Below are 12,569 nucleotides of genomic sequence, written 5' to 3'. Positions count from 1 at the left end.
GATTTGAGTCCTCTCCCTCTTTTTCTTGATGAGTCTGGCTAATGGTTTATCAATTTTGTTTATCTTCTCAAAGAACCAGCTTTTAGTTTTATTGATCTTTGCTATTGTTTTCTTTGTTTCTATTTCATTTATTTCTGCTCTAATCTTTATGATTTCTTTCCTTCTGCTAACTTTGGGTTTTGTTTATTCTTCTTTCTCTAGTTCCTTTAGGTGTAACGTTAGATTGTTTATTTGAGACTTTTCTTGTTTCTTGAGGTAGGTTGGTATAGCTATAAACTTCCCTCTTAGAATTGTTTTTGCTGCATCCCATAGGTTTTGGATCATCGTGTTTTCATTGTCATTTGTCTCTAGGTAGTTTTTGATTTCCTCTTTGATTTCTTCAGTGATCTCTTGGTTATTTAGTAACGTATTGTTTAGCCTCCATGTGTTTGTGTTTTTTACTTTTTTTCCCCTGTAATTGATTTCTAATCTCATAGCGTTGTGGTCAGAAAAGATGCTTGATATGATTTCAATTTTCTTAAATTACTGAGGCTTGATTTGTAACCCAAGATGTGATCTATCCTGGAAAATGTTCCATGTGCACTTGAGAAGAAAGTATAATCTGCTGTTTTGGGATGGAATGTCCTATAAATATCAATTAAATCTATCTGGTCTATTGTGTCATTGAAAGCTTATGTTTCCTTATTAATTTTCTGCTTGGATGATCTGTCCATTGGTGTAAGTGAGATGTTAAAGTCCCCCACTATTATTGTGTTACTGTCGATTTCCTCTTTTAGAGCTGTTAGCAGTTGCCTTATGTATTGAGGTGCTCCTATGTTGGGTGCATATATATTTATAATTGTTATACCTTCTTCTTGGATTGATCCTTTGGGCATTATGTAGTGTCCTTCCTTGTCTCTTGTAACACTCTTTATTTTAAAGTCTATTTTATCTGATATGAGTATTGCTACTCCAGCTTTCTTTTGATTTCCATTTGCATGGAATATCTTTTTCCATCCCCTCACTTTCAGTCTGTATGTGTCCCTAGGTCTGAAGTGGACCTCTTGTAGACAGCATATATATGGGTCTTGTTTTTGTATCCATTCAGCAAGCCTGTGTCTTTTGGTTGCAGCATTTAATCCATTCCCGTTTAAGGTATTTATCGATATGTATGTTCCTATGACCATTTTCTTAATTGTTTGGGATTTGTTTTGTAAGTCCTTTTCTTCTCTTGTGTTTCCCACTTAGAGAAGTTCCTTCAGCATTTGTTGTAGAGCTGGTTTGGTGGTGCTGAATTCTCTTAGCTTTTGCTTGTCTGTAAAGCTTTTGATTTCTCTATCGAATCTGAATGAGATCCCTGCTGGGTAGAGTAATCTTGGTTGTAGGTTCTTCCCTTTCATCACTTTAAGTATATCATGCCACTCCCTTCTGGCTTGTAGAGTTTCTGCTGAGAAATCAGCTGTTAACCTTATGGGAGTTCCCTTGTATGTTATTTGTCGTTTTTCCCTTGTTGCTTTCAATAATTTTTCTTTGTCTTTAATTGTTGCCAATTTGATTACTCTGTGTCTCGGCGTGTTTCTCCTTGGGTTTATCCTGTATGGGACTCTCTGCACTTCCTGGACTTTGGTGGCTATTTCCTTTCCATGTTAGGGAAGTTTTCGACTATAATCTCTTCAAATATTTTCTTGGGTCCTTTCTCTCTCTCTTCTCCTTCTGGGACCCCTATAATGCGAATGTTGTTGTGTTTAATGTCTTCCCAGAGGTCTCTTAGGCTGTCTTCATTTCTTTTCATTCTTTTTTCTTTATTCTGTTCTTCAGCAGTGAATTCCACCATTCTGTCTTCCAGGTCAGTTATCCGTTCTTCTGCCTCAGTTATTCTGCTATTGATTCCTTCTAGTGTATTTTTCATTTCAGATATTGTATTGTTCATCTCTGTTTGTTTGTTCTTTAGTTCTTCTAGATCTTTGTTAAACATTTCTTGCATCTTCTCGGTCTTTGCCTCCATTCTTTTTCCGAGGTCCTAGATCATCTTCACTATCATTATTCTGAATTTTTTTCTGGAAGGTTGCCTATCTCCACTTCATTTAGTTGTTTTTCTGGGGTTTTATCTTGTTCCTTCATCTGGTACATAGCCCTCTGCCTTTTCATCTTGTCTATCTTTCTGTGAATGTGGTTTTTGTTCCAAAGGCTGCAGGATTGCACTTCTTGCTTCTGCTGTCTGCCCTCTCATGGGTGAGGCTATCTAAGAGGCTTGTGGACGTTTCCTGATGGGAGGGAGTGGTCTTAATATACTCTTTTGTTTCTAGAGGAAAGAAAACAAAGAAGGAAGTGTGTGTGTGTGTGTGTGTGTGTGAGAGAGAGAGAGATTAAACACAAAAACAGCATCCTGTCTGCCCCAGTTGAATATTCAGAAATAGACAAAGAATCTTCAAAAACAACAATGTGCTAAGTCGTCCAGGGTTTTATTTCTCAGGTGTTGGTGGGTGACAGGTGTTCTCTAAGTCCAGCTGTCTTGTCAACTCTTCAAGGTGTTGCTGACCGTATTTCACAGGGAAAAGACTGGTGATGGAGTGGAACCTCTCCCGGGCCAGATGGCGTGGGGGGGTGTGTCACCTGCTGACTGGAGCGGCTCATTCCTGGGGGCACTGCCACGTGTCACGGTGCCCAGGCAGCTGAACCATGTCCCGGCAGACGGTCTGCAGTCCAACAGGAACAGAAAGCATCTGTTTGTGCCATTTGTGTGTGGTTAGTGGCAGGTCTCAGCTCAAATCTGAAGCAAGGCTAAAGAGAAACGAGTGTGGCTCCTTCCACCTGGAGTGCCGGCCGTTCCTCAAAGCCCTCAGGTGTTCTCTCTCTGTGCATTTGCGTAAAACATTCCTTCTGCGGGAGATGCCTTTCCTTGTAGGAAAGGTTCAGGACTCAGCCCAGACGTTACCTGTTTCTTAGACAGCTGATACAACCTTAGCAAGTGCCTTGAAGGGCAGGCCTGTAGCATCTTTGTCTCTGTGCTTTCAGCGAGGTCCAGAGGCCCTCTGTACTTTATTGAATGAAAGGATGGATGGATGGATGGATGCCATGTGGGAAAGTGAATGTGACTGCTTTAAGACGGCTTCTTAGAATTAGCTTATGGACACAGAACTGATGTCCTAAAAAATCAGTGAAAACTAACTGCGAGCTTCTCAAGTGACAAACACAGACTCTTACAAGCAAGCCTTTCACAGATTCTCCAGGGTCGATACCAAAGCCCCATGCCCTGAGGAACCCACCCCAGCCCACATGGGCCTCTCCATAGGAGCTCAGATCTTTCCACAAGAAAAAATCCTCTTGATTCCCCTTTGGATTTATACAGCGAGCCTCACCAAAAAACAGCACAGCCCAAGGGAACCAAGAGCCTGGGTCTTGTCTCAGCATCATGTGACTCAATGTGAGGGCTTTGGGTTCCAATCGTTGGAAGCTGCAGTGATGGGGTGGGGCCAGTCCAGGATTTCAGGACCATGGGGTTGAAGTTCATTGGCCCTTTGCTTGTTTTTCTATTGTGGGCACCGTGCCCACTGACGGAGAGGATATAATGTCTGAAACTGCCTTCAAGTCCACGTGGACGCAACTCACCGGAACCTGGACAGAGTGAGTGAAAACTCCCGGAAGCGGCCAGCAGCAGTCAACCTGCTCTCCCTAATTCACATGCTGACCCTTCTGTCCCTCTTTTAATTGACCAGAGAGATGGCCTGGGGACCACTTGGGTGGCAAAGAATGTGAGCTTTAGAACTAAACAGACTCTGGTCCTAATGCTAGACCTGCCACTTCTTATTGTAGAACCTGGGCCAGTTGCTTGATTTCTAAGATCCCTCTGTAAAATGGGGATAATAATGTGCTGTGAAGTGGAAGGATGAACTAGCATGAAGACACCCAGTGTGCTGCCGGCACCTAGGAGGTGCTCCCCCAGCCCTTTCCTCTGTTCCGACTTTATACTGATGAGAAGAAGGGGGAGCTGAGTGTGCTCTCCTGAGAGGACCGCAGTTTCCTGAACAAAGCAGGGGAGGGCTCTGAGGGCTGGGCGTGGAGGAGGTTGGAAGGGGGGGGGTCTTGCGGGAACAGAAGGAGCGGGGGCATCCACAAGAAGCCAGGAACTCGTCTCCAGGCTTATCTGTCTGGCCTGCGGCGAGGGGAGCGCCTCTCAGGACTCGGGACTATCTCAGCCAGGACAGCATCACATCCAAAGTGGATATATTTAGTAGATAAATAAGGAGTAAAAAGATAGTCAATATAATTATTCAATATAAAAATGCAAATTAAAACTGCACTGAGATACCTCTATCCACTATTACAATGGATATTTTTAAATCACTGACAATACCAAGCGCCAGTGAGCATGCAGAGAAACTTGAACTCTTGTACATTTCTGATAGTAATGTGAAAACGTCACAACCATTTTGAAAAACAGTGTGGCAGTGTTTTATAAAGGGAATGTTTCACAAGTCTTTCTATGAGGCAGCATGACCCTAATATCAGAACCAGACAAAGCCAGTAGAGGAAAACAAAAACACGGGCTGGTATTTCTCAAAAACACAGATTCAGAAAAACCTTAAAATCTTAGTGAAAAAGAATGGCTAACTAGGAATGCAGAGTTGGTATAGCATTAGAAAGTTTAATTAATGTATTGCCCTAGGCTAACATTATAGAGGAGAAAATACAAAGAATGACACTTGCCCCAAGTTAATCTATGGATTTAATGTCACCCTAGTCAAAAGTCCAGCATGTTTTTTGTTTGTTTTAGTTTTCGTTTTTTGAACATGGTAAGTTTAATATAAAGAATTATTAACTACAGTTAGGCTACTAGGAACTCTAAAGAATAGAGGAATAGCAGATTTTTTTTGAAACACGGTAAGCGATTTAATTTCTTATTCACTTGTGAAGATACATTTCCCATTAAATAATAAGAAAACAAATTGTCCAAACTGTATGAACTTATATAGGCATTTCTAATGCAAACAAAAAATTATAATGTATGCAAATATCAATTGTCCCCTCATCTCCCTCCATAAACCATCCCACTAAAATACCCACTTTCCAGCATGTTTTTTAAAAAACTAAATTGGCAAGCCAATTCTGAAGTTTATATGCCATCAAAGGACACTGTTAAGAAAAGGAATAGACAAGCCATGGATTAGGAGTGTAGTTGCACATATAAATAAAATAAATGTCTTATATCCAAAATATATTTTAAAACTCCTACATTCAATAAGAAAAAGACAAACAGCCTACTTCAATGTTAGTTGCATTGTAAAATTGTACAGATACTTTGGAAAACTGTTTGGCAGTTTCTTATAAAGTTAAATATAAACGTAGGTGTTTACTGAAGAGAACTAAAACATATGTATACTTTAAAAAAATAGTACAAAAATGTCCACAGCAGTTTTATTCAGAATATCCCCAAATTGTATATAAAACAGTTGTTCATTGATAGGAAAATGGCTAAACGAAATGTGACATATTCATGCAATAGATTTCCACTCAACAACAGAAAGGAATGAACTAGCAAAACACAGAACATGTTTAGCATGGCTAAACCTTAAAAATATTATGCCGAGTGAAAGAAGCTTGATATAAAAGAGCACACACCATATGGTTCCATTCATATGAGGTTCTAGAACTTGCAAAATTAATCTATGATGATAGAAAGCAGAACAGTAGTTAGCTAGGAGGTGGATTGACTGGAAATGGGCCTGAAGAAACTTTCTTGGGTGATAGAAACATTAGGTGCCTTACTAAGTGTGTGGATTACAGACGATGCGTTTATCAAAACTCATCGGTGGTACCGTTCGGATTTGTACTTCTCACTATGTAAAGCAAACCTCAGTAAGAAAAGGAATTCTTATAATAAAAAATTTTTAAAGTGGATCTGCACAGGAGAAAGAGCTGCTTCTGGTACTGGAGCCACAGCGTACGGAACAGAATGACTCAGGCGATCTGACTGGCTGCTGGACCGCCTCACCGGTGGAGGAGCGGGGTAGAGGGAAGGCCCAGTAATCCACTCCCATCTGCCTGGGTCAGGCTAGTGTGACACCCTTGGCAGGATCCTCAGGAGCTAAAGCTACAATATCTGGTTGAGAGAATAACTCCTGATGCTGACAAGTGGTGTTTGAGAACGTGTGGTCAGCCTTGGGTCTGAGAGAGGCAATTCCTTTCCTGTAACAGCCCCGCCCTTACCTCTCTGCCATGAGCCAATAGTTTGGTTTTCCATAAAGTGCCCCTTAGTATTCATGCAAAATAAAGAATTGAGTTTTCATGCTTTTTAAATCTTGCTAAGCCTCAAAAAGAGTTGTCATTTAGTAAAAGAGATTTATGTCTGCCTCAGTTTCCCTCTGTTCCCAAACCAATTTCCATAAGAAAATATCGCCTTGATGTCTCTAGCAAATCTTTCTCTCTCTGTCTCTGTCTCTCTCTCTCACACACACACACACACACACACACACACACACATGCACACACACTGCCTCTGTCCCTGATTGCATATACAGAGCAGGGCCTGATAAGCACACACAGACCCCTTAGGTGTGGCGAGCTGAGCCCCGTGATTGTTCTGACCAGGGCACAGTCAGGAGGAGTGAATCCTGCCCCCCTCCCCCGCCATATCCTCACAGACCTCCGAAGCTGAAGTGGTACATGGGCTTCAGCTGCCACCGCAGCAGAAGGGATTGAATTCCAGCCGAATGGGGAAGGAAGGCCCCATGATACTTGTCTCTGCCCTCCTTTTGCTGCTCCCTCTCCCCTTATCAAGTCCCTGGTGACATCCATCCTCAAGCAGCCTAGATTCACGTGTGAGATTGCCTCATCTACCCAGTTCATTTCACGGATGGGGAGTCTGAGTAACGAGAGAGGAAAGAACTGCCCATATGCATAGAGTCAGTTAGGGGCAGTGCCTAGACCAGAATCCTGAACTCCTGCCTTCCAATCCAGGGTGTTGTCTGCTGCATGATGCTGCCGGTCCTAGGTCTCTTTCCCATCAGAGAAGTGGGCTCATTCCTATTAGACAGTATTGGAAAGTGGTACTCAGGTCAGGGGCTCCTCCCATGCTGAGGGCATCATGTGACTCCTGCACCAGTCCTGGGGTGGGGACACAATTAGGGTGACTTCAGAATCACCAGTAAAGGGTGTCTCCCTTTCAGACCCCTGGGAACATACACACAAAGGTGAAGACCCTGGAAACAGCCTCCAGGAAGCCCAGTGGAAGCCAAGTCAGGCCACACATAGGATAGGGAGCAGGCTGGCATGTGCTCTGTGCTGTATATGCCCTATATACTACATGTTACAGGAACTGTGAGATGGACGGAGGAAGTAAAATGGTTTCAAAACATTCCGCATCCCAAAATGATTGGGCAATACAATTCAGTGCATACAAGCATGCGTGCTGGAGTCCGACAGACCTGGATGTTTCCCCTCACTAGATGTGAGGCTCACTGGAACTGAGCCTCAGTTTCTGAGTATGCTAAATGGGAGGAAATGGCCCAGAATCTGCTCAATAAACGGCAGCTGGAGCTGGCTCAGTTTTGAAGACGTGGTTTCAGAACTCAGTAGACACTTGGAGGCCAGCTCTGCGCCTCCGCAGCCAGTGTTTCTTAAAAGTGATCAGAGGACAGCAGAGAGATTGGCGAGAGAGGAGCTGTCCAGTGTCTCAGTGCTGACGTTCCTGGAACTCAATCGCAGGCAGGAGCCTCGTGGCTTCCAGCTGCTCAGGACCCCGGATCCAGGCAGCAGTGTGGGAGAGTAGGGACGGGAGTGGGACAAGGAACTGAGAGAAGCAGCTCTTCCCGAAGATTCTATTCCTGGGGATACACACCAAGCTCCTCTGCTCCACTGCAGCTCAGAGACAGGAAATGAACAGAGGCTAGTCATCCTCAGAAGTCAGTCCAAACTCCGAGAAGCCATTGTTCACGGACTGGTTCAATGCCTCACAGTCTAACACTCAGGAAGATCAATCACACACTTTTGTCTTTTTGGAGCTGGTACAGGTTGCAAATAAAAAAGCTTCTGCTGCCACGGGCAGGGTTAGTGGATTTTCAAGGCAGAGTGCAAACCTCACTGGCTGGCTGTGTGGACGTGGTAAGCCCAGTGGAAAAGCTCCATATCTGGGCCAGGCAGACTCTAGCCGGACTGCAAGTCCTTCTGTTTTCCCAGCTGGTGGGGGCAATTGTGGTGTAGGTGGTGGAGCCCTGGTCTGGGGCGGGGAGTGGGGGACATCGGTATTCCAATCCCAGCTCTGCCACAGGCGACGAGATCTTGGGCAAGCAAGCAGCTTAGCTGCAAGCCTCTGGCACCCCATCCGCAAGTGGGATGGCAGTCCCTCTCCTATGAACCGTGAGGCCTGGCTCACAGGGAGCTCTCAGACAAGGTTACACATATCACACACTGACTTCCTACACCACCCAGGTGGCATGCAGCCCAAGGATCCAGTTTAGAAAAGGAGGTAGAGGAGGGAAGAGTGGGAGTGATGGTTGATTGGGCATCACCGAGAGAGAAGGAAGTGGGGGAGGGGCGCCCAATCTGGGAATCAGAACAGAGTCACGGTGATTACACGCATAGGCGCTGAGTCAGACGGGAAGCCCCCAGCAGTTCTGACGCCCTGAGCAGCCGCTTAACCTTTTCAACCTCAATTTCCTTATCTGTATGATGGGGGTAACTACAGTCTCTCTCGAATAGGGCTGCTGTGAAAATTAAATGAGATTAGGTAAGGAGAGTGTCTGGGTCACACCCAGCCTTCGACAAGTGACATCCTGAGTCCCATCAGACAGAGGTGGCTTAGCTCCTCCCAGGAGATCACCAGCAGAGACTGCCAGGTAGTAAGCTTCTTCTTCTCTTCCCTTGGCCCACTTCCTGCTACACCTGTCCTATGGGGTCTGGGACAGCCATGGAGACTCAGGAGTGACAAAGGCCCTGTTCAGAGATCCAATTCCTCTCCTCACTGATAACAAGCAAGTGAGCCAGAGGCCCGATCCTGTTGGAAAGATTCTGTTCAGTTGATGCTGCTTGCCCAGCTTGAGGGCTGGACCAGGATGTATGCAAAAACAGCCTGCCTGGAAAGGAACCACCAGCCCGGGGGTGGGCAGCAGCTGGCAGCAGAGAGAGCACTGGCCAGTGAGTCAGGGCCCCGCGCAATGAGAGCATCTCTGCGTCACTCCTAGACCTCCCAGTGTTCCATAGGGTCACATGAAACAGCAGGTGTGTAAGCGCTTTGAAAATAGAGACCTGCTGGCAGGCTCAGGTGGAGAGGCTGGCAGGGATGTATCCCTAAAACAGTTAGAGGTTCCAGGTCCTGGAAGTCATCATCTGAAAGGGACTGACCTTTCTGTCCTTCAGTCTGGCATTGGGCTGGCATCCAGGATTTGCCACCACCTTTCTTTCCAGCCTTTCTGCAGGCCCACCTTTGCTCCAGAGCCACAAATACACACTAGGCTCCGGCCTCTGGGTGTTTGCTCAGGCACCTCCCTCCCCTGGAACACCGGTTCCCAGGCTCCCCCTCCACTTGCAGAAATCCTGAATCCTCCATTCTCCAAAGGGATGTGTTCTCTGTGTCTACATCCCCAAAGGGATGTGTTCTCTGTGCCTACTTCAGTGGGAACTCTCTTGGGGCATTGGTGACATTTTGGTTTCTGTTCAGTTTATATAAATCTTTCATCTCTTTCTAAAGATAGCTGTGGAAAGGACCACTTCCATCTCCAACGTCTCATTGGTAGGTTATGAGTCATGCGTGTGTGTGTGTGTTCAAGCACATGTGTGTGATAAATACAGTGGAAAGAACATGAGTTTTCATGTCCAATAGATGTGGATTCCAATTCACATGATGACTCTACCTTCTTAATCAGCTCATGCTACCCTATTTATTGATGCCAACTTGGAGTGACTTGGAGCAAATTAAGGAACTTTCTGGGTCTCAGCTCCTTCACTCATCAAGATGGAATCATGATGTCTACATTGAAGGGTTGAGGCAAGAATTCCCAATGACGTGTGTGTGTGCCTGCCTCTATGTGGAACTGTATTAAACCATCTAAAGGGATGAGACTCAGTCCTGTTTTTGAGCCCTCCCTCAGGGCCCAGTTACAGCACTTCATGACTCACGTTAACACTGTCATGAATATCCCATCACTTCTCTCCAGCTCAGAGAAGCATGACATGCAGATCTGGCCACAGTGTGGTCCCCTGGTGGGCACATTCCAGGCCCTGGACACTCAGCTCCCCGGTCATGGGGGCCTCATTTTACAAGGAGCAATGGGAACCCTGTGTCAAGGTCTGGACAGGGACAGGCATCTTGCTTCTTTGGTGAGTGTGACCTCATTGCTTGTCTGGAGATGTGTCAGAACCTGTGCTCAGTGAGGCCCAGCCTCGGGGCTGAGGACCTGGTCCTAAGGAGGTCAGCCCTCCCAGACCCCCACTGGGAGCAGGAAATATTGCTCACAACCAGAAGAAAATGAGTTTCTATTCTTTAGGAAACGGAGTTAAAATATTCTGTCTTTCTGCCATGTTAACCTTTCAGTGCTGCCTTTAAGGAATCAGAAAGCAAATGATCTTCAAAATGATGTGAGTGTGTGTGTGTATGCATGTGTGTGTGTGTTCACTGATTTATTACTGTTAAACCTGGTTACCTGGTCACCAACATCATTCTGATGTTGCAAAGTTGAGATACCTTCAAGTTCCAGACCAAAGATACCTGCTTGAGAAAGTGACTGAGGACCTCTGGAGTATGCAGAAGGGGCCAATCGATGGTGCTAGAGGTGCTGGCTTCATCCCTAACCAATTCCGTCACTTAACCTCTTTGACCCTCAGTAGCCTCATATCGAAAATGTGGATGAGAAGCTTTTTTTCTTGTCATTGTGACAGGGATGAAATGAAGTGCAATAATGTTTGGACGTGTTTTAGAAACTCTAATGTGCTGTAGAGATTAGTTAACACTTCACACTGTGCTTCCTACACACACTGATGACCCTCCAGCAAGAGTCTCCAGGCCAGAGCAGCAGGCCATGGTTGGAGGATATACCCACGTGATGAGCTGGCCTCCAGCCGCTCCACCTGACCGCTTCTCATAGAGTTTGCTCTTCGGGGCGTGGTCATGGACCACCCTCATCAGAATTGCCTAAAGAACTCACTAAGAATGCAGAGTCCCAGACCCTGGAAGTATGGCCCAAGAATCTAACTCTTTAGCCAGGACCCCAATTTATCAGGTGATCCTGATAAATACTGAAGTATGAGAATCGTGGATCCAATGAGGCTCATAGAAACGTGTTAACTCAGTCATTTATTCCACAAACAGTTACCTGGTCACCAGCCTCTCGCCAGGGGCTATTTGTGGGGACAAAGTCTTTGGGAGCAGGGGAGACGTGCAGGTGAATATCTCACTCTGATGCAACGCCAAGTATCTAATGAAGATATATCCAACCCTGAAGTCTGTAGGCCACATGACAGGCCAAGAGCTGAGGAGATTGCTGGCTTTCTGTTCCGTTTCCTCCTCTGGTGGGCAAAGCTCCACACACAGTACCTTAGCTATTTCTCCCCAGAACTCTGAAAGGTACAGAAGGACACTGAGGCTCCTCATGGTTCAGTAACTTGCCGGGATCCTGTGAAGTCACTGGTGTGTCGGTAAATGTTCAATCGCAGGGTGGGAAGGGGAGCCCTGATCCACACACCTTCCCTGTGGGATCTTGATAGAAGGACAGAAGGGCCACAGTCCCTGCGCCATCTCCTGAGGGGGAGCTGGGACCCTGCCTGCCCAGAGTTCCTGGGGTCTTCACCAAGCCACCCTCCTCCCCTTTTTCCAAAGAGTTCCTGCATGGTATATCATTTAGGTCCCTCACAAACTGGAACTTGCTGCCTCACCAGACCCGGAGCAGGTGGTGTGTGGGCTGACAGACGGCCACAGTGGAACCCAGGCTGGAAGTGCTGAGTATCAGCCACACCAGGGCTCTGCTGAGACTGGCCATCACAGGCAGGCCTGTCCAACTGTGAGCGCTCAGGGTCAGATAAGGCCTCTCCTGGCTGAGGGAACATCTAGGGGGTGTCACAGTGTGTCAGCGTCCCCCCCAGCTGGCTTGAGGATGCTGCTGAGGCCCCAGCTGAAGGGTGATGGGAAGAGGGCACCGTAAACCAAGCGCCCCCAGGAGTGTAGCAGCTGCCCTGGGGACAGGCTGGGGAGGCCTTGGAGATAGCTGGGGCCAGGGCCTTGACCACGGAGGTTGGAGAGATGTGCGTTCCTTCCCCTCTCAGCAAATGCAGCTTACCTGAGCTCCCCCAGCTCAGCCCAGAGAGGGAGAAGCATCAGCCCTGGGAGGCTCAGCCAGGACACGTGGGGTAGGACCTCCCAGGTCTGGCCAGGCTGGTGCTTGGGCTGGGACGGGTGGCCCTGAGGCATGAAGGTGCCCAGACATCCCTCCCTTTTCTCAGGCAGACTTTCTTGACTCAGCCTGTCTTTGACACACGTAAGGAAGGATTCGGGGGTGGGGGTGGGGGACAGGAAGCTACAAAGAGCCAATCACCCTGCACCGGAGGCTTCAGGGCTGGTTCTTTCCGAGTGTGTGTGCGCGCACCCGCGCGCATCAGCGGGA

Source organism: Eubalaena glacialis, chromosome 1 (genome assembly GCF_028564815.1).
Source record: "Eubalaena glacialis isolate mEubGla1 chromosome 1, mEubGla1.1.hap2.+ XY, whole genome shotgun sequence".
In the NCBI taxonomy this organism is placed as follows: Eukaryota; Metazoa; Chordata; class Mammalia; order Artiodactyla; family Balaenidae; genus Eubalaena; species Eubalaena glacialis.
The sequence above is the reverse complement of the archived record's forward strand: the minus strand, read 5'-3'. Positions refer to the sequence as shown.